Source organism: Canis lupus, chromosome 17, assembly GCF_048164855.1.
Source record: "Canis lupus baileyi chromosome 17, mCanLup2.hap1, whole genome shotgun sequence".
NCBI classification, from domain to species: domain Eukaryota; kingdom Metazoa; phylum Chordata; class Mammalia; order Carnivora; family Canidae; genus Canis; species Canis lupus.
In genome coordinates, this window is record NC_132854.1 from 370121 (window position 1) to 391510 (window position 21390).

The window sequence follows — 21390 nt, forward strand, 5'->3', positions numbered from 1 at the left end:
CGATCTTCACTGAAACCAAGAGTTGGATGCCTGATGGATTGCGTGCCCCAGGCACCCTCTTTCTCTAGTACTTTATTTTATTATTATTTTTAACGATTTTATTTATTTATTCATGAAAGACACAGAGAGAGGCAGAGACACAGGCAGAGGGAGAAGCAGGCTCCTTGCAGAGAGCCTGATATGGAACTTGATCCGGGGTCCTCGGGGTCATCTCCCAGGCCAAAGGCAGATCCCAAATCCCTGAGCCACCCGGGCATCCCACTAATATTTTAATAGTAAAATGAAATTGTCCTGTACATTGAACTATAAATTTTCACCTGACATAAGAAGTCAGTAACTCCATTTGTTAGAAGAGGAAATGTGTGACCACAACTGAATTAACTGGGAGTAAATATTCAGAACTGTAATTCAACTCCTGCCCAACTCATCAGGCACAGAAAATTACAAGCATCTTCAGATGCCCTGGTTTGTTTTAAAGATTTTATTTATTTATTTGAGAGACAGTACAAGCAGGGGGAGGGACAGAGGCAGAGGGAGATGCCCTGCTGAGTGGGGAGCCCAATGTGGTCCTAGCCCAGGACCCCAGGACCGTGACCTCAGCCAAGGGCAGACACTTCACCAACGGAGCCACCCACATGCCTCGAAATTCCCTGTTTTTTATTTGATTTATTTAGGCAGAAATAGTTGAGCCACCTCTCCCACATGCACCTCAGCAGCCACCCATCTGCCCCTGTACCTGCGAGCCTGTTTGCTGTGTGCACACTCCATATAAGACAGAGCATGTGGCGTCTGCCTCTGACTTACTTCACCGTGCCCTTGTTTTCCACCCATGTCATCGCAAATGGCAAGATCTCATTCTTTTTGAGGACAGGGTCCCTGCCTCTGGAGTTTTGTGCCTCCTCTCACTAAAGCCTCGTTTGCCCCATTGTCACTCCTGCAGCAAGCACTGCTCTTACCTGTGTCGCCCTCTGGGGAGGGAGCAGGCCAGACTCAGACGGGCAGCAGTGAGGCAGGGCCCCAAGCCTCCTGTGTTTGGGGGCTCTCTCACTACGGTGTCCCTGCCGCTGCCCGCACTCTGTGCTGGGGCCACAGGGATGGACAGCGCGGTGGCTCGGGTGAACGGGGGCCGAGGTTGCCAGCTCCAGCCTGCAGTGGCTGCTCCTTCCACCTCTCCCTGGAGCCCCACGCCTGCATCTCTCCTTGCCCTCTTGCAGTGGGATTAACCCTCCTACCTTCCTCTGGTCAGTTAGTAAATATCTGTCGAGTTAAATTCCACGTCCACCCAGGAATAAAGACAGCAATAAAATTCCAAGTGGACTTTCTGCCCTAAGCCTGTCCTCTCGTGGGCTCTGCCTACAGGCTGGCTGACGGCCAGCTCTGAGCAGCGACAGGCACATAAAGGTGGCCACATGGGGACCTTAAACCGGTGGCCTGAGCTGCAGGCTGTCGAGGGCAGGGCTGAGAAGAGGGATTGACAGGCTTCCCAGGGGAGGTGAGGGGAAGGCATTCACATTCCATTTAGGAAATGATGTGTTTTTGATAAAGCAGTAAAAACCAAATGATGAAATCTCTCATGTCTGTATTTTAAAGCTTAGATATAGCCTTTTCCTAAGCTGCAGTCTGGGAGCTCTGCCCTCTTGGAGCTTGAAGTGAGCCACTAAAGCGGGGCAGGCCCTGGAGAATTAGAGGTTCTAATGAAGAAGAGGGAAGACAGGGTAGGACTATACCAGGAGGGTCAAATTTCACAATGAACAAAAACAGAGCATATGACTATTTACTTGAAGCTGGGGTGGGGGCAGCAGGAAAGGAATCAAGGCAGATTGCGACACACTGTATTTAAAACGGATTTTCCTGGCATAAGGAACAGTCATGCCTGCTTTTTGGCACCAGGCTTGCCTGAGTCCAGAGTCTTCGATGTCGACATTCACTAGCTCTGTGGCTTCTGTCCGGGCACCCATTCACCACTTTGGGCTGCTAGCCCAGGGACATGGGTGTAGGGCTCCTGGCCAGGTCAGGGACCAACCAGAAGATCCTTCCACCTATGGCCTCACTGTGTTTCAAGCCAGTTTAAAACTGAGGTATGAGTGTGATCTGCTGGAGGTGCTCTAACATGAACCAGACACATTTTTAAATGCCCAGCCTCAACAGCGATAGAAATATTTGCAATGATCTTTGGAACTGATTGAGCATTTGCCATGGGCCAGGAACTAAACGAGCACTTTCCGTAAGTCTTCTTTGTTAGGACCTCATGGACCCTGCCTAGCTGCCACTGCAATGCTCGGGAAGTTGTCCCATCCTGTAGCCCAGCAAGACCATGGAAATGAGAGATCAGGGCCCCAGAGCCTCTGGCTGAGGCCCACCCTCTACAGCACTGTCCAGCCACCCTGAGGTGGGGCCGCAGGAGGAATGGGAAGGTGGGTAACCCCAGCTGGCATGACCAGGAAAGGCAGGGATGCTGACCAAGGTGGCTGTGGGGCCATGACTGTGAGGGCTCTTATGTTACACACCAGCAGGGGCAGGGGATAGGCCAGGCCCAGGCATGGACGTGAGGACTCTCAGGGACCTGACTCCTTGACACAAAGCAGGGCAAAACCAGTGACCACTGCAGGAGCCCCCCAGCACCCTGGAGCCAGGCCGGGGGTGGCCCTGTGTCCCTCCGCAGCAGCCTGGCCCACATGCAGCACCTTGTCTGGCACTGCCGGCTGCCACACCTCTGCACCTTCTTCCCCTACTATTGGCTCGGGCCTTGCAGGTGAGACCAGCCGGTGGCCCACGGCATCTCCAGACCCTCGGTGGCCCAGACAGGGACTCAGCTGTCTACACCTCTACTTGAGAAGGAGCAAACTTGTCCACCAGAATGGCACACCTGCAGCTGCAGGGGCAGGATCAAGGTCATCCCAGGGTCCCCTCTCCTCCCCTTGCTGGGGAGCCAGCAGAGGAGCTGCCCAAGTCCCCAGATGCTCCAACTGACCCAGCCCGCCCACCAGTGGCTGTGGACAAGCCAGAGCTGGGTCATGTACCCTCCTCAGGGGCAGAGACAGAAGGGCGGGCCAACGTCGTCGTTGTCACTTGAATTGCAGGAAGGGCTTCCCGCCAGGAGAGGGGCTCCTGGAAGCAGAAGAAACACAGACGGAAGAGTGGGTTCCTGGGCAAAAGGCCCCCTGAGGATAAACCAAAAGAGCATGTTCCCAGAGTCAAGTCCTGGGGCTGAAGCAGGGTAGGGTCTAAGGAAGGGCCCCGGGGAGGGGTCCCGGGGCAGGCTTCCCAGGGCAGCCCTGGGGTTGGTGTGAAGCTGGGTCCCTGGTGCAGCCCTGGTCTGAGGGAAGCCAGAGTGGGCAGTCGTTGCCCCAACACATCATGGCTTCATTGGGTCAGAGACCAGAGGCCACACTTCTCCCACACATTGTGGGGCCTCTGGCATGGCTCCAGAGCTGGTGTAGGGGACTTGGACCCAGGCCCTTGAGTCACGCAGCCTGAGCCGGGTTGTGCTCAGTAACCAACACTGTGCTCGGGTCAGCCAGGCTCCATCCCCACCGGCTTGTGACCTCTGAGACTCAAGCTGAAGGGGTCTCTGGATGCAGGGAAATTGGAGACCCCCTGCCAAGAGGAAGGGCATGTGGCAAAGCGCATGGTGTCCCCAAGGCACCTGCGCGGATGCGCAGATGCGACTCACATTTCATCGGCTTAACCCAGTCTTTCAGTCGAACCAACCAGAGTGCAGCGGCAGGGAGGGAGGAGCATTAAGTCCTTTGAAAGACAGACCGACCAGCCTCCTGCACACACAGCCCTGTCGGTAGCTGTCCCCCCTGGTCAGGCGGGCAGTCGGGGGCCCCAGGATGTTTTTACTGGAGGGTGGCCAGTGGGCAACCTTGCCCAGCATTTCCTGTTCAACCTTGTCACTGCAGGCACAGCACGGCCAGGCCCTCCTTTGCAGACGCCAGACTCCTTATCACTGTGGCTTTGGAACTTCTGTCTCCACAGAGCCCACTCTCGGCTTGAATTTCTCCAACGGCCCTCAGCCCAGCCACGTCCAGACCTCAGGGTCCTCCAGGTCTCTAAATTCTAGGGTGTCTTCCAAGGTAACAGCTGCTGGGCTGGGTACAGAGCTTCCTCCCTCGGAGGTGTGACCCACGCTCCCAGCCATAGATGCTGCTCACCTCCCGCCCTGGGCCTGGAACTGTGTCCCTTCTGCCTCAAGTGCCCTGGGGCCTATTTTCCTTTCCTTTTTCCTTCATTACCACACTTCTGGTTGACTTCACTTACAGTGTGAAGTGGGGAGGAGAAACCGAATCGACACCAACCCCCTGGTCCAGGACTTGTCTGGAAATAGCAAAACTAAGGAATCTTCTCTCTTCCTCCAGTGGAGGATGGTAATTGTTCTTATAACCTCTCTAGAAGGGACAGGTTCCTCAGGCCACTGTGGGAACAGTTCTCCTACCACTGGATCCAGAAGCAGGAGAAAAGCAGAGACATTGCCTGTGTAATTCACCAAGCTCAGCTGTCCCCTTCAATGGAACTGTCCTTAAATCCTCCACTGGGTAATTGGATCCTGCTGTGAGCCTGGGCTTTGCTCAGCAGAGACTTCTGAGTATTACCAAGACTTTTGTAAGCTCTACTGTGAAGTTTCCAGATTTTATAAGCACTTTCTCCGTAAGATAAATAGGATGTTGAAAGAGTTGGCATCCTCTGAAGGCCTATTGTTATTGTAGCTGCTCCAGGAACTTCACATCAGTGAGGACAGTTTCACACCATGGTGGGAACATAAAATGTACAGTGAACCTCCCCACGGCTGTCCACCCCATATCATGATGGGCCCCCATGCTTTTTCTCCTCCTTGCTGTTTGTTTCCTACGAAACCACTCTACAGTTTGAAACCACAATTGCAAAGAAGAAACTCACAGAAACACAGCAGGATTATCTAAATTGTTTGTCAAGGACATACTGGTCTTCCAAAATCCTCTTGTACTTTTCTACGACCTTGTCGTGGGCCAAAAAACCAACAGCCATCCAGACAGTCAGGGAAAGACAGTCAGTAAAGGGCTTCATTCACTGTTCCTCCACCAGCAGTGAACTTTCTGATGCCAGGAAAGATATCTTGATTGACAGTGTGATTAGGACATGCTTGATGCCTTTTGAGCTAGAAATGCTTTGAATTGTGCTCTTGAGGGAGCAGAGACTGTGACCAAGGAGGAAAACATAGGTGCCTCTTTAAATGCAAACATAATAATACCTAACGGGGTTATGATCACCTGGAAGTAAATGCCCTTAGTGGTGTGTCTGTGTAAGACACACCAGATACCACTAGGACTGCTAAGCACCAGGACATCAAGTCTGTGCTGGCCAACACTGGTGGGATGCCAGCCTATTCATCCTCCCACCCGGGCTGCCTGACTCCCCAAGCACTCATTCTGCATTCTTATCCACCACAGGATAGAGCATTCTTTCCAACTTAAGGATTTGTTTGAACCAAGCATGAGTTCTCTTTCCATAAAACACAATTAGTACATAAATGCCATGTACAGACATGGTGAGAGGGATTAAGAAAATATGTTTACTTTGTGAATCCAAAAGCAACACCTTTAACCCTTTGATGTGCCAAGCATCCAAATGCTCAGCTGGAAAGGAAGGATAAACCATATTGCTCACAAGCTGCTGAGGGCGGGGGTGGGGGGGAGTAAACAGCAGCCCAAAGGCCTCCCTCCTGGCAGGTCTTTAAGGTGTTGGACTGGTCAGCGCAGAGCACAGTGGCTAAGTCTGGGCCTGGAGTTAGATTGGCTCAGGAGGGATCCTGCATCAAGACATCGCCTCAGCTGAAGCACCTGACCTTGCCATCGGAGGAAACAACTCCACAGGGCATTTGAGCAGAATAATGGGCTAGTCCATCTAAGACATGGGAACTGTGTCTGCAGAATACAGAGTTATAATCGCTGCCATTATGCGAATTATGACCATTACATGAAGACGAAGATCCTTTGTACAAAAGTGGAGCCTAGAAACTGTTCTTGTGAGCATAGAGATATTTAAGATCAGACAGTTAGAGAACCTAACAACAACATGCAACCCTTGCTCAGGTGGCTTGTCTACATTTTAGGAAGTGGCTCCATGGGAAGGAGGGTAGGGTAACTGGGTGGGCTCCTAGGGCAGCATGGCATGTCTGAGGGCTATGTGGGAGGCTGCAGCCACCAATGGTAACCAACGGCCGGAAAAAAAGGACCTCCAGAATGTTCTTCAAGTCTGCATTTCTCCAGTTCTCTCTGGACATTCACTTGGTTTTACAGCTGGAGATAGCCTGACCAGACTCTGGCCTGCCCTTCTGACATCTAACCACACAACCCTGGTTCCTGCAACCTGTTCCACCTACAAGTTGAGCTCCAGCTTGTGCCCAGACAGGAGACAGCAGGCCATGTGACCAGCCAGGTAGGTAGCTCTCCTGAGAAGAGGAACTGAAATAAAACTTAATAGATTTAATAAAATAAATCTTTATAGATTGGCTCAACAGAAAAAAAGAAAGGACAGAGGAAAGAATCTGTGAACTCAAAGAAACAATAAAAACCATCCAATCTGAACAACAGAGAGGAAACAGACTTAGAGAGAGAGAAAGAGAGAGAGAGAGAGAGAGACCTAAGGGACTCTAAAAAAAGATCCAACATTCATGACACCAGAGTCCTGGAAGAAGAGGTGAAAGAGGATGGGATGGAAGAAATTCAAGTAAATAAATATGTAATGGATCAAAACTCCCCAAATATGCAAATGACATAAACCTACAAAATTAAGAAGCTGATAAAAAAAATTAAGAAGCTGAAAAAATTCCCAAATAGGATAAACACAAAGAAGTTCACATCAAAAAAACAACATTGTCAAAATTCTGAAAACTAAAGACAAAAATGAACTGGTGTTTTACCCATAGAGGAAAAACAATTCAAATTATAGCATATTTCTCATGAGAAAGCATAGAGGCCAGAAGAGAGTAGACCAATATTTTTTGAACACTAAAAGAACTGTCAACCTAGAAGCCTGGATCCAGCAAAAATAACCTTCAGGATTACAGGGGAAAATCAAATCATTCTCATTCGAAGAAAAACGAAGAAATTTTGTCACCAGCATACTTACCCAAAAAGGATTAAGGTTTAGTTTCCCAAAGCCAAAAGGAAATGATGCAGGGAGGAAACTTGAACATCAAGGAGGAGGAAAGAACATGGCAAACAAAATATGTGTAAATATAATAAGCATTCCTGTCCTCTTGTGTTTTCTAAATTGTGTTTGACAAGTGAAGCAAAAATTATAACACTGTCTGACGTGGAGGAAATAAGAAAATGACATCATAGACAGAAGAGGGTAAAAAAACATACAGGGAGATAAGGTTTCTAAGCTTCATCTGAACAGGTAAAATGGTGATACTAATAGGCTGCAATAAGCTAATCATGTATGAAGTAGCATCTAGAGGAATCACTAAACACTAAAATAGCTATACAAAGAAATATGTTCAAAGGGGCCTCTGTGTGGCTCAGTCGATTAAGCATCTGCCTTCTGCTCAGATCATGATCCCAGGGTCCTAGGATGAGTCCCACATTGGGCTCCCTGCTCAGGGAGTCTGCTTCTCCCTCTCCCTCTACTTCTCCCCGCCACCCCCAGCTCATGCTCTCTCTCTCAAATAGATACATGAAATCTTTAAAAAATATATATGTTCAAAAACAATACAGATAAATCAAAATAGAATTCTAGAAATTGTTCAAGTGATCCACAGACAGGAAAAAGAAAACAAAGGTGAAAAACAGAGAACAAACAGAAAACAAAATCAAATATCAGATGGGAGCCATAACATACCAGTAATTACACTAAATGTAAATGGCCTAAGGAATGCAACACACTGTAAGATTGGCAGAATGGGTTAAGAACTGGGACCTATGTGCCATCCAACAAAGCCTCACTTCAAACATAACAATATTGGCAGTGGAAGAGGATGTATCATACAAACATTATCCAAAAGAAGCAGAAGTGACTATATTACATCAGATAAAATAGGCTTCAGAGCAAAGGAAATTTCTGGAGAAAGAGAGGGACATCATAAAATGATAAAAATCTCAATCGACCAAAAAGACACAGGAATCCTAAATGTGTGTGAACCAAACAACAGAACTACAAAGTAAGTGAAGCAAAAGCTGATGGAACTAAAAGGAACAAAAGGCAACATCCACAATTCCAATTGGAGACATCAACATGCCTCTCTCAGCAACTGATGAAACAGACAGAAAATCACAAGGACACAGGACTTAACAATATCATCAACAAACAGAATCAACGTTTATCAAACACTCTGCCAACAACACCAAATATACTTTCTTTTCAAGTGCCCTTGGGAGATACATCAAGGTAGGCCACATCCTGGGCCATAAAACAAATCCCAACAAAATTTTAAAAGTTGAAATTACAGAATGTGTTCTCTGACCAAATGGAATCATGAACAGAAATCAGTAACAGAAAGATAACAGGAAAACCTCCAAACACTTGAGAACTAAACATTGAAATTCTAGATAATCCCTGGGTTATAAAGTCTCAAGAAAAATTTTAAAAACACATCAATTGAATGGCAACATGTCAAAATTTTAGTAATACAATTAAAGCAGTGTTGAAAGAAAAGTTAGTACTAAATACATCCATTAACAAAGGGGAAGTGGGGATCCCTGGGTGGCGCAGCGGTTTGGCGCCTGCCTTTGGCCCAGGGCGTGATCCTGGAGACCCGGGATCGAATCCCACATCGGGCTCCCGGTGCATGGAGCCTGCTTCTCCCTCTGCCTGTGTCTCTGCCTCTCTCTCTCTCTCTCTCTCTCTCTGTGACTATCATAAATAAATAAAAATTAAAAACAAAAAACAAAAAACAAAAAACAAAGGGGAAGTGTCTCAAATCAATAATTGAAGCTCCTACCCCAAGGACCCTGAAAAGAAAGAGCAAAATAAACCCAAAGAAGCAGAAGGAAAGAATGATAAAGGTAAGGGATGAAATTAAAAACAGGAAAATAAGAGAAAAGCAATGAAACAGAACCAGTTCTTTGAAAAGATAAAAAGAAAATAGACTAATCTCTAGCAAGGCAGAAAAGAGAGAAGACACAAATTACCAAGATGGAAAATGAACAAGGGTTGTCCTCATAGACCCTGCAGACAGAAACAGGAGACTAGCAGAGTACAAACAACTCTACATGAATATGACCACTTGGATGAAATGGACCAAGTCATCAAAAAACAGACTACTCCAACTCTCACAATATAAAATTAGAAAATTGGAACAGCTTTATAACTATTAAGGAAATTGAATTTATAATTTAAAAACTGCCAAAAGATAAATCTCCAGACCCAGATAGTTTCACTGGAGACTTGTACCAAATGTTTAAAAAATTAGCACTAGTTTTCCACAATCTCTTTTGGAAAATAGAAGAGGAGAAAACACTTGCCAATTCATTTTATGAAGCTCATGTTAACCCTACATCAACACCAGACAGACAGAACAAAAAAGAAAACTGCAGGTCAGTATTTCTCATTAATATAGATGCACAAATCCTTAACAAAACATTTGTTCATAGAATTCAGCAGTAAATAAAAATAATTATGTGCCACAAATAAATGGAGTTTATTCCAGGGATGCAAGGCTAGTTCAATATTCAAAAATCATACAGTGTAAACCATCATATTAGTGGACCAAAGAATAAAAATCACATGATCATATCTATTGAGCAGAAAACAGCATTTTATTTTATTTATTTTATTTTTTTTTTAGAAAAAAGCATTTTAAATCAATACCTATTTGTGCTTGATCAGGCAACTACTAGAAGTGAAGATGAATTTGGTGGTGTTGCAGGATTGAAGCATAAAATAAAAAAGAGGATTGCATCTCTACTTATCAGTAGAAATGCACCTACATATATATGGTCAATTTATTTTCAACAAAGGTGTCAACATAACTCAATGAAGAAAAGACTGTCTTTTCAGCAAATGGTCCCAAGACAACTAGATATTCATATGGAGGGAAAAAATGCAACATTGACCTTAAATTCACACTATACACAAGAATTAACTCAAAATGGATTAGAGCCCTAAGTATAAAATTAAAAACCATAGAACTTGTAGGAGAAAAACCTTTGAAGCCTTGAAGTGGCAAATATTTCTTAGATAGGACACAAAAGGCATGACCCATAAAAGAGAAACTTAGGGCGCCTGGGTGGCTCAGTGGTTCAGTGTCTGCCTTTGGCTCAGGTCATGATCCTGGGGTCCTGGGATCCAGTCCTGCATTGTTCACCCCGCAGAGAGCCTGCTTCTCCCTCTGCCTATGTCTTTGCCTCTGTGTCTCTCATGAATAAATAAATACAATCTTTTAAAAAAAATAAAAAACTTAATAAATTGTACTTTTTTTTTGAAAGACACCATCAAGGAAACAAAAAAGAAGTAGATCAAAAACAGGAAAATTATTTGTTTATTGTTTTACCTATACTAAAAATACATTGATATAATTTAGCAGACTTATTTAATAAAAATATTGATAAATAGAAATAGCAGGAAACATCCTTGACATGTTTTTGCTTTTTTAAGTTGATCAGAACCTCTCTTGAATCTGTTCTACATGCCAGCTTTTATTCCTTTCCTGGCTGTACATCTAAAGTCATAAATCTTCTCTGTGAAGTCAAGCCTGCCTGCCTCTACCTGGAAGTTGCCCAGATGTTTTTGGTCTATGCATTTCAACATCTCTTTATGCTCTGAGATAAGCAAGTGAAAAAGATGGAAGAGGAGGAGGTAACTCTTATGGCATTACTAGGCTAACTGTCCAGGGCAGACCCTCCTTTTGGGAGGATGGGAAGGAAGGGCAGACACCCTCAGGCAGAGAGCACCAGCAGGAGCAGCTTGCACTGTTGAAACCAGACAGGAGTCCTAGACCCTGGTCTGTTGACCACCGTGGACTTCCAGCAAGCAAGATCAATGTAAGATGCTTAAAATTGAACATCTGAACCATGCAACATGGAAAGACTCCTGACTTTCTCTTAATAGTGCTGCTAGGCTGTCCGTCATGAGAGCGGTTCAGGCTCCCAAAATCTGGGGGAGGAGACAGCCATGAATTTTATCCTTGGAGGAATTCCTGATGAGGATCATGAAATAGAAGCAGGTGCCAGCAACGTTGGAGAGGAAGCACTAAGCTCTCCCAGTATTATTGGCAGGAAGACCCTCTTTCTCTATTGTTACTCAGCATTCCAGAAGTTCTACCCAAGGTAGTAAGAACAAAAAAAGAAATAAGAGATACAACATCCAAAAACAAAAAGGAAAGGAACTTCTACTATTTGCACCTGACCTGTCTGAGATACATATTTACATATAATGTATATACATATATGTGCATGTATAATACATTCTTAAACACATTATCTCACTTCACTGTGACACCATTTTAGTGAGGTGTCATTTTACAAAAATTACATGCACATTTTACAAAAATTAAACCCGAGCCTTCAGAAGATAATGACTGGCATTGGAAAAACTGAATATCCATGCAAAGGAATGAATTTAGATCTCTATTTTACACCACTCACAAAAATGAGCCAAAATGGATTAAAGACTTAGATGAAAAACTTGAAACTGTAAATAAAGTTCCTAGAAGAAAACATGAGGAAAAACCCCTTGACATTAGTCTTGGTGATGACTTTTTGGAGATGACACCAAAAGCATAGGTAACAAAAGCAAAAATAGACAAGTAGAATGACACCAAGTTAAAAAGCTTCTGCACAGCAAAAGAAACCCATCAACAGGGGCATCTGGGTGGCTCAGATGACTAAGCATCTGCCTTCAGCTCAGGTCATGATCCCAGAGTCCTGGGATCGAGTCCCACATATGGCTCCCTGCTCAGGGGGAGTCTGCTTCTCCCTCTGCCTATGCCTCTCCCCTCACCCAGGTTCTCTGTCTCTTTCAAAGAATAAATAAAATCTTTTTTAAAAAAGAAAGAAGCTCGTCAACAAAATGAAAAGGCAACCTATGGAATGGGAGAAAATATTTGCCAACCATCTATCTGTTAAGGGATTAATATCCAAAATATGTAAAGAACTCTTACATCTCAATAACAAAGCAAATAATCCAATTAAAAATGGGTAAAGGACCTAAATAGACATTTTTCCAAACAAGAGATCCAAATGGCCAACAGTTATATGAAAAGACTTTCAACATCACTACTCATCAAGGAAATGCAAATCAAAACCACAAGGAGCTATCACCTCACACCTGCCAGAATGGCTATTATCAAAAAGACAAGAGGTAAGGGTTCTAGAGGATGTGAACTGTTTGGTGCACTGTTCGGTGGGGGCATCACTTGGTGCAGCCACGGTGGAAAATAGTATGGATTTTCCTCAGAAAATTAGAAATAGAAATACCATACGATCCAGCAATCCCACTGGTGAATATATATCCATAGGAAGTAAAATCACTGTCTTAAAGAGATGCTGGCGCCCTCCTGTTTGTTGCAGCATTATTCTACAATAGCTAAGACATGAAAACAGCTTAAATGTCCACAACAGATCAATATCACATTTACAGGGCATGTGGGCCACTCGGTTGGTTAAGCATCAGCCTTTGGCTCAGATGGTGACTTCAGGGTCCTGGGATGGAGACCTGACTCAGGCTTCCTGCTCAGCCGGGGGTCTGCCTCTCCTGCTCCCTCTGCCCCTCCCCCAGCTCATGCTCACTGTCCTGCTCTCTCAAGTAAGTAAATAAAATCTTTTTAAAAATCAGTTAGATATATATTTTTATTTATCCATGTTATGGAAGTATGTATGTATGTATGTATGTATTTATAATGGATAATTATCCAGCCATAAATAAAAGAAGGAAATCCACATTTGCAACAACATGGATGAACCTTGAGGAGATTATGCTAAGTGAAGTAGGCAACAGAGAAGGACAAATACTGTATGATCTCAGTTATATATATGGAGTCTAAAAAAGTCCGGCTCACTGGGACAGATTGTAGACTGGTGGTTGTCAGGGGCTGGGGGAGGGGGAAATGGGGAGATGTTGATCAAACAATACAAATTTCTAGTTATTAGATGAATAAGTTCTAGGGATCTAACATGTAGCATGGTGACTGTGGTTAATGACACTATATTATATACTTGAAATTTGCTGAGGGTAGATCTTAAATGTTCTCATCACACCCTACACACACATGTGGTAACTTTGTGAGGTGATAAATGTACTAACTGACCTTAATGTGGCAACTTTTCACAATATATATACAGGATCATTAGGTTGTACAGCTTGAACTTACACAGTGTTGTCAAGTATATCTCAATACAGCTGAGGAGAAGAGAATATAATGACCTGCCCAAGACCTAGATCTAGCAAATGGTGTACCTAGAATGCAAGCACAGGTCTGGCTGATTTCAGAATCAGAGCTTGGAGCCATAAAACTTCCTCAAAACACCCAAAAGAATGGGCTCAAATTGATAAAATCAGGAGAGGAAATGACAACAACAGACAATAAAATTAATGCACAAAGCCAGTGGTGCTTCCAGATGGTAGCAATACCCAGTGGGCAACGGTGCTGAGGATAGAAGATCCATTCAAAGTTGCAACACTATCTATTAAAAACCCAGGTTAGTTAGGTCAAGAAGTGTGCATTGTGCAAAAGTTTGTTTGCATTGAGGAAACAGTACACTTAGTAAGAGACTGTAAGAAAAGCTTAAGTAAGTTGAGAGTGTAAGCGGAATACCAAAACCAGAAACCAGAGGTGGGAAGCTTAGTAGAGCTGAGCACATAAAAATATAAAATGTATGACACTATGAAGCCCACTATGAACACATTTGTAAAACAAATGAAAGCATAAAACTTCTCTAAGGAGCATAGAGGAACACTGCACTCTTTGGACACTTTGCTGAAATATTTGGTCAGATAAGGGAAAATATTGGTTAAGGTAGGGAATCGTCACGGTGATATTTCAAATGTTTCATTTTAACCAGACTTCCACTAGAGTTCGTGTGTAAGGGGATGACAGTGAAAACGTATAAGCAGTTCTAAAAGTCCCACACTGGGCTAGAAGCTAAACTATTTCCAATAATGAAATGCTGTGGAGCCTTTGAAATGGTGCGTTAGGAAAGTTAGTAAACTGGAAAAGTGCTCATAATATTGCTAAGTAGGAGAAGCATGTTACAGAACAGTATATATTGCAGGAACACATTTTTTGGTGAAAATATGTGTCTACATATTTATGCATTTGCATATTATTAAGATATCAAGAACATGTGTGAAGATCTTAACAGTGTTTTATGTCTAGATGAAATTTATTTCCTTATTTGTATTTTCTTGTATTTTTCAAATGATCTGCAATACACACAAATTACTTTTATAATTAGAAAAAAATGTAGATAAATATTGTTTGGATTTCATAGTGCCATCTTGGTAACTTTTCAAATATTTATACTATTCTTACATTTTTTTTCAATGCTAATGCAGATTATGGTTCCACCTTTCTATTAGATATATTGGATCTGCTCTGTGAGAAGTCCTATTGTACTGAGAATTTACTTGAGGTAGGAAATTACCCTAGGTTTTAAGTTAAATTTTAGATTTTAAAGGACTTGCCTACATTTTTTTTTAAGATTTCCCTAATAAAATGAGTAGCATAGCATGCCCACTTGGCAAAATTTTGGGACGGCTGTTGGCAGGTCAGGGCGTCTGGGTGTGGGTGAGGCAAGGGCCACCTCTCTGTGCTGCTTCTGCCCATCTACCCATCTCCTTTATTTGTTGTGCACCTGTGTTCACACAGCAGGAGGTATGATTATCTCTTTCCTTAATCCGAAGTGTGGAGGGGTTGTGCAAACGGTTTTAGGTGGTATGCAGCTAGATAAATTTTTTTTTAAGTTGCTAAACTATTTCAGTGCCCTGTGACTTTACAGATACTCCTCCAAATAGACAAAACATTAAGTCTATTAAAGATGCGGTAAGTAAATAATAATGATGCAAATGACACAGATATGGCAAAACCAGCATTTGTGAGCAGAAGGCTGAAATTTGGAAAGCACTGCCACGTGATACAATGCTTGGGTTTTGTGTTCGAAATGTAGTGTTTTATATTTGTGTATTCACTGCTTTTAAATAGTGTTGGGGGATCCCTGGGTGGCTCAGCGGTTTAGCGCCTGCCTTTGGGCCAGGGCATGAGCCTGGAGACCCGGGATCGGGTCCCGCGTCAGGCTCCCTGTATGGGGCCTGCTTCTCCCTCTGCCTGTGTCTCTGCCTCTTTCTGTGTCTCTCCTGAATAAATTAAATAAATAAATAAATAAATAAATAAAGTTCACAGTATTTCCTGTATATGTACCTTTTCTGTTTTATTTAAGAAATTAGCCAACTTCCCTCAGCTTAGGTATGTTTTCATCCTTCTTTTTCTTATTTGGTTTCAATATTATTGCAATATGACACAGTGAGATTTTGTTGAATTTATTAAATGCATTGTTACTTCCTAGATTCAATTATAATCACCCTCTTCTAATTACTGCAATCTTGAAAAAGAAAAAATTCTTCTTCAACAGCATATGTGGGGTCCCATAAACTCCCCACGGTAGGTGGGGATTACGGTTTGGCGAGCCTGACAGACCAGGGGAGGTTTGGACAGCCTGCAGGCCACATCCGACACTCCTGATGGCTTCACGGCAATGGGCGTGACTGATGTGGGCAGCGAGTCTGGGAGTTCCTGCCGAGCTGGCACCCATTTCATTACCTGTTTCAGAGAGACTCCTTGTCTGAGGACAGAGGAGGTGTGACCCTGCACATGGGGGTCTGTGGAGCTCCGGTGAACACAAAAGGAGGAAATGAGGGGCAGGACAGGTCTTCAGGGGGAAAGCCAGGTTAAGTCAGGTATGCTATGTTCGAAATACCTACTGGGGATACAGATCAGAGACGTGATACCCAAACTCTAATGAACACTTTCTAGAGTATTCTCATTGCAGAAGTCTAGTGGATGAATTCCAGAGCATACAGGTCTCAGCTCTCATTTCTTCATGGTGTTTATAGGATCCTCTCTCTCTCTCTCTCTCTCTCTCTCTCTCTTTAATCTAAAACCTTGACAAGTAGGTGCCTGGAATTGGAAAGAGGGGTGGAGCCTTTCTTTTAAAATTGCTTTTGGGCAAGTCTCGCTGCCTGTATAGTATCAATGCCAAGATTCACTTTCGGTCAGGAAAGTTTCTGGAATTCACTTTTGAATTATTCATTTCCACATTGCTGTAAGGGCTTGAAAGTTATATGTGGGTTGCAACGTGGCCCTGCTTGCATATGGTGTGATCTTGTGCAAGCACCGAATCTGTCCATGTGCAAGCCTCAGTGTCCATGTTTGTGCACTTGATACAGGACACCTGCCTCCCTGGGTTGGGGAGATTAAATGAGATAATGTTTGCATATGCACCAGAGTGAGGTTATTACTTCCAGGACCATCTTTGGTACCACTGCTGCCACCAACCACCACCTACTCGACAGCAAGGGGACCTCTGGCTTCTTTCCCCAGGTCTTCTGGCTCCTTTGGTGTTATCATTGTTATGTGCTTCCACCTTGTTTTTGGACAGTGACCCACATGACATCTACTATGATCACAAGCTTAGTATTTGAATACCAGTAACCCGTCCTGCCTTCACTGGCATTTACATTTCTCTTTCTTTTTAAAACAGTTCATGTAAACCCAAATGCACTGGAGTAAGAGTTTTCAGGGAGGGTCCCAGCCCAGGGACCCTCTTCCTCACCCTTCCCCACCTCCCCATGGAGCAGTTATTGGTAACTGGACCAGAGATGGTATTTTTCTCTAAATTTCCTCTTAATTTTTAGAGAGTTCCTCACTGGACTTTGTTGGCTGTCCTTTATTTGGGGTATTACTCTCACTTTGAGTATTCAGCCCAAGGAAAGCTATACTTCTGGCCATCTTCCTGAAAGTCTGTCTTTCCTAAATGCTACAAAAGTGACACACTCCAGTAGGGTACTGATTATTAAGGACTGACAGATCCTCTGTCTTTAGTAGTATGCGTATTTGGAAGAAAGTGAGTCCAAAGTTGCAATGTCTGTCCTTCAGCCAGAGAGGCAGATACCAGGGACTATTGTTTGGAAATTTATGAGGACTTTGTTGTAGCGTGCAAATCCCCTGGCCACCAAAGGCAACCTCATAAGGAAAGTATGCACTGAAACAATGGAGGTGTTGGAAATGGTTTGCATTACATCCAGGAATGATATTAATAGACCAAAAATATTAATTCCCCGGCTGAAGTTTATCAGTGGGATGTGGTGATGGTCTGGCTCCATCAGCACCGTGTACTTTGGCAAGTTGAGATCTTTTTCTGTCTCCTCATCTGTGCAGAGAGGAAGTACACAGGTAAGTCACCCATCCTGCTCTGAAGACAGGAATGGGAGATAACTGTGTGCAGAGCCCTGTGCCCTGGTGGGGACCCCAGGTCATTACTGGTTTGTGCAGAAATATACTGTGTGGTGGAGGAGGTAATGCACACAGGAAGTGATGCCAGAGTAACTGCAGTCAACACACACACAAGCAGAAGCTACATACAAAGTGCAGCCAACATCCTATTGGGAGTTTCCTGGTATAAAATGCTCGTTACAGGAAATTTGGAAAATAAAAAACAAACGGAAAAAAAAGAAGAAATCACTTAGAGTCCCATCACCCAGAGAAGACCATGGTGAACATTTTTGCCCTATTTTCTTTGAGGCCTTTTATATTGTAGCACAAGAAAAAAAAAAACTATTATCATATGTTATGTGTATGATCTTATTTGCTGGAACAGAATACACAGAACACTTTACTGTAACTCAATGGATAGATGAGTGCATGTTGTTAGCTCTTGATAAGTATCATGTTTATTGTTTTAGGATCATCTGGCATGAGGATTTACCACAGCCCACCTAGTAATCTCCCTCTTGGACATTTGGTTGTTTATATTTTTCACTATTACAAATAATGCTATCCAAAATGCATATTTTGGTGTATCATGATTTTTTCCATTTTTAAAATTTTTTCCTTTTGAATTCCTCTCCTGGACAAATGCTGGAACATTTGTACTCTGTTGGAGAGTCATGGGAAGGACTTTGTCCTCTACTCTGAGAACTCTGCAAACAGTGCTAAGTAGCACATAGCTTGATGTTTAAGAGGGGTCTACTGGGAGGGTTGTTTTTTCCTGTAGTTATGGAGCAACTACTACTTATACCCAAAGTGTTAAGAAAGAAGGGGTCTGAATCTTCAGTGGGCATAGGGTCCCCTCCAGGAAGTTCTGGCCCTGTGGTGGCGAAGCAGGTACTCCATTCCAGAAGAGCCTCTCCAGATGCCTAGCCCCTGCCTGCCTGGCCAGACAAAACTGGCATGCTGGGGAGGTGAGGGTGGTGGTGCGTGACCCAAAGTCCCAGGGCAGGAAGGTCTTGAAGCAGATTCACTCTGCTACAAGGGAATGACACAGAATAGCCCTGAATACCTGCCGGAGTTTATCTCCATCCCTATGCATTTTCTGCTGCATAGAAAACATGACTCTCCAGAGGCGTGACCATATTCCTCCTCTTTTTCCTGGACGATTGGCTCTAATTTTCGATTATTCATTGCTTCCAGGTTGGATAGCTAGTATGTTTGTTTCCTGAACTGACCCGACAGGCTCCAGGGAGCAGGATGAGAGAGGGGGGTTCTTGGGGCTGCAGAGGAGGATGGGCGGGTGAAGGGCGGTGGCAGCATCGCACATGGAGCTGGGCAAGACCTTTCTGCTCCCCTCAGATCTGAGATCCTGTGATCTTCAGGGCTGGCTTCCAGCTGGCGGAGCCCCTGGTGCAACTCAGCCTGTGGTCCCTAATCTTGGAGAGCGTCTTTCATCTTCCTCCAGCCTGTGGGTGGTCGTGATGAAGCTGAGTTTCACCATCTCAAAGCCTGAGGTCCAATTAGTGATAATATATTCTTTTCCAGGCCTCTAAAGTTTGGAGTGAGAACCCAAGCCCCCTCCCCCACCCTGAGGCCACAACCTTCAGTTTGTTGACAATTCAGAGCATCTAAATTCCTGCTTCTCTGTGAAGAAAAATGAAATCTCAGCAATAAGAGTCCAGTCCTGACTGCAGGAGAGAACTCTGCACACTGTGCTGTTTAACTGTGGGGGTGCCCCGGTGCTGCTGCCACCTGCCAGCCCTCCACCTGTGGTTCCACCCTCCTACTGAGGAGACTATCACCAGATCTGACGACCATCTTGGTGGCACCTGCTGCTGGCAGGGCTTTAGGATCATTGTCCAGAAAAATCTCAAACCTCGGGTTCCTGCATTTCATTCTTTCCTCAGTGTCTGTCAGTAACTCTCTGTTCAGTGGGGCTTTAGTACAGGCACCCTAGGGCTGCAGACATGGTCACTGGCCAGATGGAGCAGACACTATCGATCTAGGAGTGGCCAAGAAATTGGGGCCCTCACCCTGACGCGAGCTCCCTCCCCACAGAAGAGAGGACTCGTCTACATTTAGCCAAACAGCTATGGGGCAGCATATCTTTCCAGGGAGGAAATGATATGGGGTCCAGATGGGGCCACGGTGCCTCCTGAGGACTGCAGTATGGAGCAGGGCAGCTTGGGTGAGTCTCATAGCACACTGAGGGAGAGAATCCAGATGCAAAGAGTGCAAACCGCGTGAATCCATCTCCACAAAGTTCAAACAGGCCACACTTTTCATCGATAGAGCCGTGAGCACCTGGCTGCCTCTGGTGGAGGTGGGGTCACTGGGAAGGGGAATGAGGGGACCTTTTGGCAGTTTGGAGAGTTCCTGTCTCTTTTTTTTTTTTAATTTTTATGTATTTATGATAGTCACAGAGAGAGAGAGAGAGAGAGGCAGAGACACAGGCAGAGGGAGAAGCAGGCTCCATGCACCGGGAGCCCGACGTGGGATTCAATCCCGGGTCTCCAGGATCGCGCCCTGGGCCAAAGGCAGGCGCCAAACCGCTGCGCCACCCAGGGATCCCGAGTTCCTGTCTCTTATCGAGGGGAGGGCTACACAGGACTTTCAATTTATCACAATCATACCACGTGTACACATTACCTCCAAAGCCCCGAGTCAGCCAGAAAGAACAGTCCGGGCCTGGGAACCGTGATGGGGTTAAGCAACATGCCCAGACTCAGGCCCTGCAAAGTATTTCTGGGATTCTTCCCTCCTGGTTGGCTTCTCTCAACCAAAACTAAGTTCTGCTTAAGCTCTGAATTGTCAGAATTCTTCTTTGGAAACAATTTCCCTCCAAACACCTCTCTTCCTCACTTGGCTTTATTTGCGTAGGCCCAAGTTTTGATAGCTGAAATGTATGATGTGTGATAGCCTCTAGAATAACTTTTCCAGCCAAGGAAACCCACAAGCCATCCACCGTTTTTGTTGGATTGGAAGCAAGCGATCTCTGAAGAGCAAGTACTGCACAGCAGGGAGAGTGCAATGTTTGTGTTCTGCTCTGACTGGTCTAGTCTGTGCGAGGCTGTGGCCGCAGAGCCCTCCAGCTGCAGAGCCCAGCTCTACCTTCCAAACATCACAGCCCCCGCCGCTCTTCTCTCTGTTGGCTCGTGATGGAAAGCACAGGGTCGACACCTCTGCCAGCCCTCAGCTTATCACTTTTGGGATGTTATTCGAAAAGTGGGGCTCTGAGGACAGGATGATGGGCACTGGGTGAGACGCGTGTGTGGCACCCACTGCTTGTCCTCCCCCACCAACGGCCCCTCCCCTGGGAGACCCTGGAGGGAGCCTACCTGGTCTAAATGGTCTGAGCAAGGGCCAGAGAGCAGAGAGGCCCAGGTCTGGGCACCTGCCAGCTCTGTCCCTGGGCTTCGGCTACACGGGCCAACAAAGGAACTCACATTTCCCATTCCCCATAAGCTGCCCCGGGCTTTCTGTGCCTGCCACCCAACAGTCATAAAGAACTATTCCGTTCACCCCCCCCATGCCACCCCAGAACTGGAACCCCACGCTAACTCCTGCCACCACTGACCCTTCTCCGTGCCTATGATTATGCTTCAGTGTATCACCAGGAGCCCTGCTACCAGCTTCCATGGGGACACGTTTCGTTTCCAGGAGTGAACACCAAGGAACGTGCTGCTGTGCCGCTGGGTGTTGGGCGGGGCTGTGCGGCTCTCCTGCAGCCTGCCTGTGCCCTCGTACCCTCTGGCCCACAGCTGGCATGAGGCCAGCTTCCCGCTATCCCCCCCCACCCCCCGTACGTGACCTTGTCACTGTCTTGACACACGTGCAGTGATAGCTCATTGCAGCTGTAACTCACATTTCCCTCGTGGCTAATGACGGTGGTGAGGTGTCTGATCACATCTTTTGCTCACTTTCTAATTAGCTTATTTGTTTCTCGCAGCTGAATTCAGAGTATATTTTAGATTCAAGTCTTTTGT

At 45.2% G+C, this 21390-nt stretch overlaps 1 long non-coding RNA gene across 7 annotated transcripts in view; it reads right to left on the minus strand.

Annotated features, from left to right (window-relative positions):
* Positions 1-1760: 1760 nt before the first annotated feature.
* Positions 1761-21390, minus strand: part of LOC140607779 (uncharacterized) — a 46108-nt gene continuing 26478 nt past the window's right edge. Inside the window, exon 4 of one of the 7 annotated variants that reach the window (XR_012009689.1) lies at positions 1761-3108. This is a non-coding gene — a long non-coding RNA (uncharacterized lncRNA). The other 6 variants (XR_012009686.1, XR_012009687.1, XR_012009683.1 and 3 more) reach the window with 6 other exon arrangements.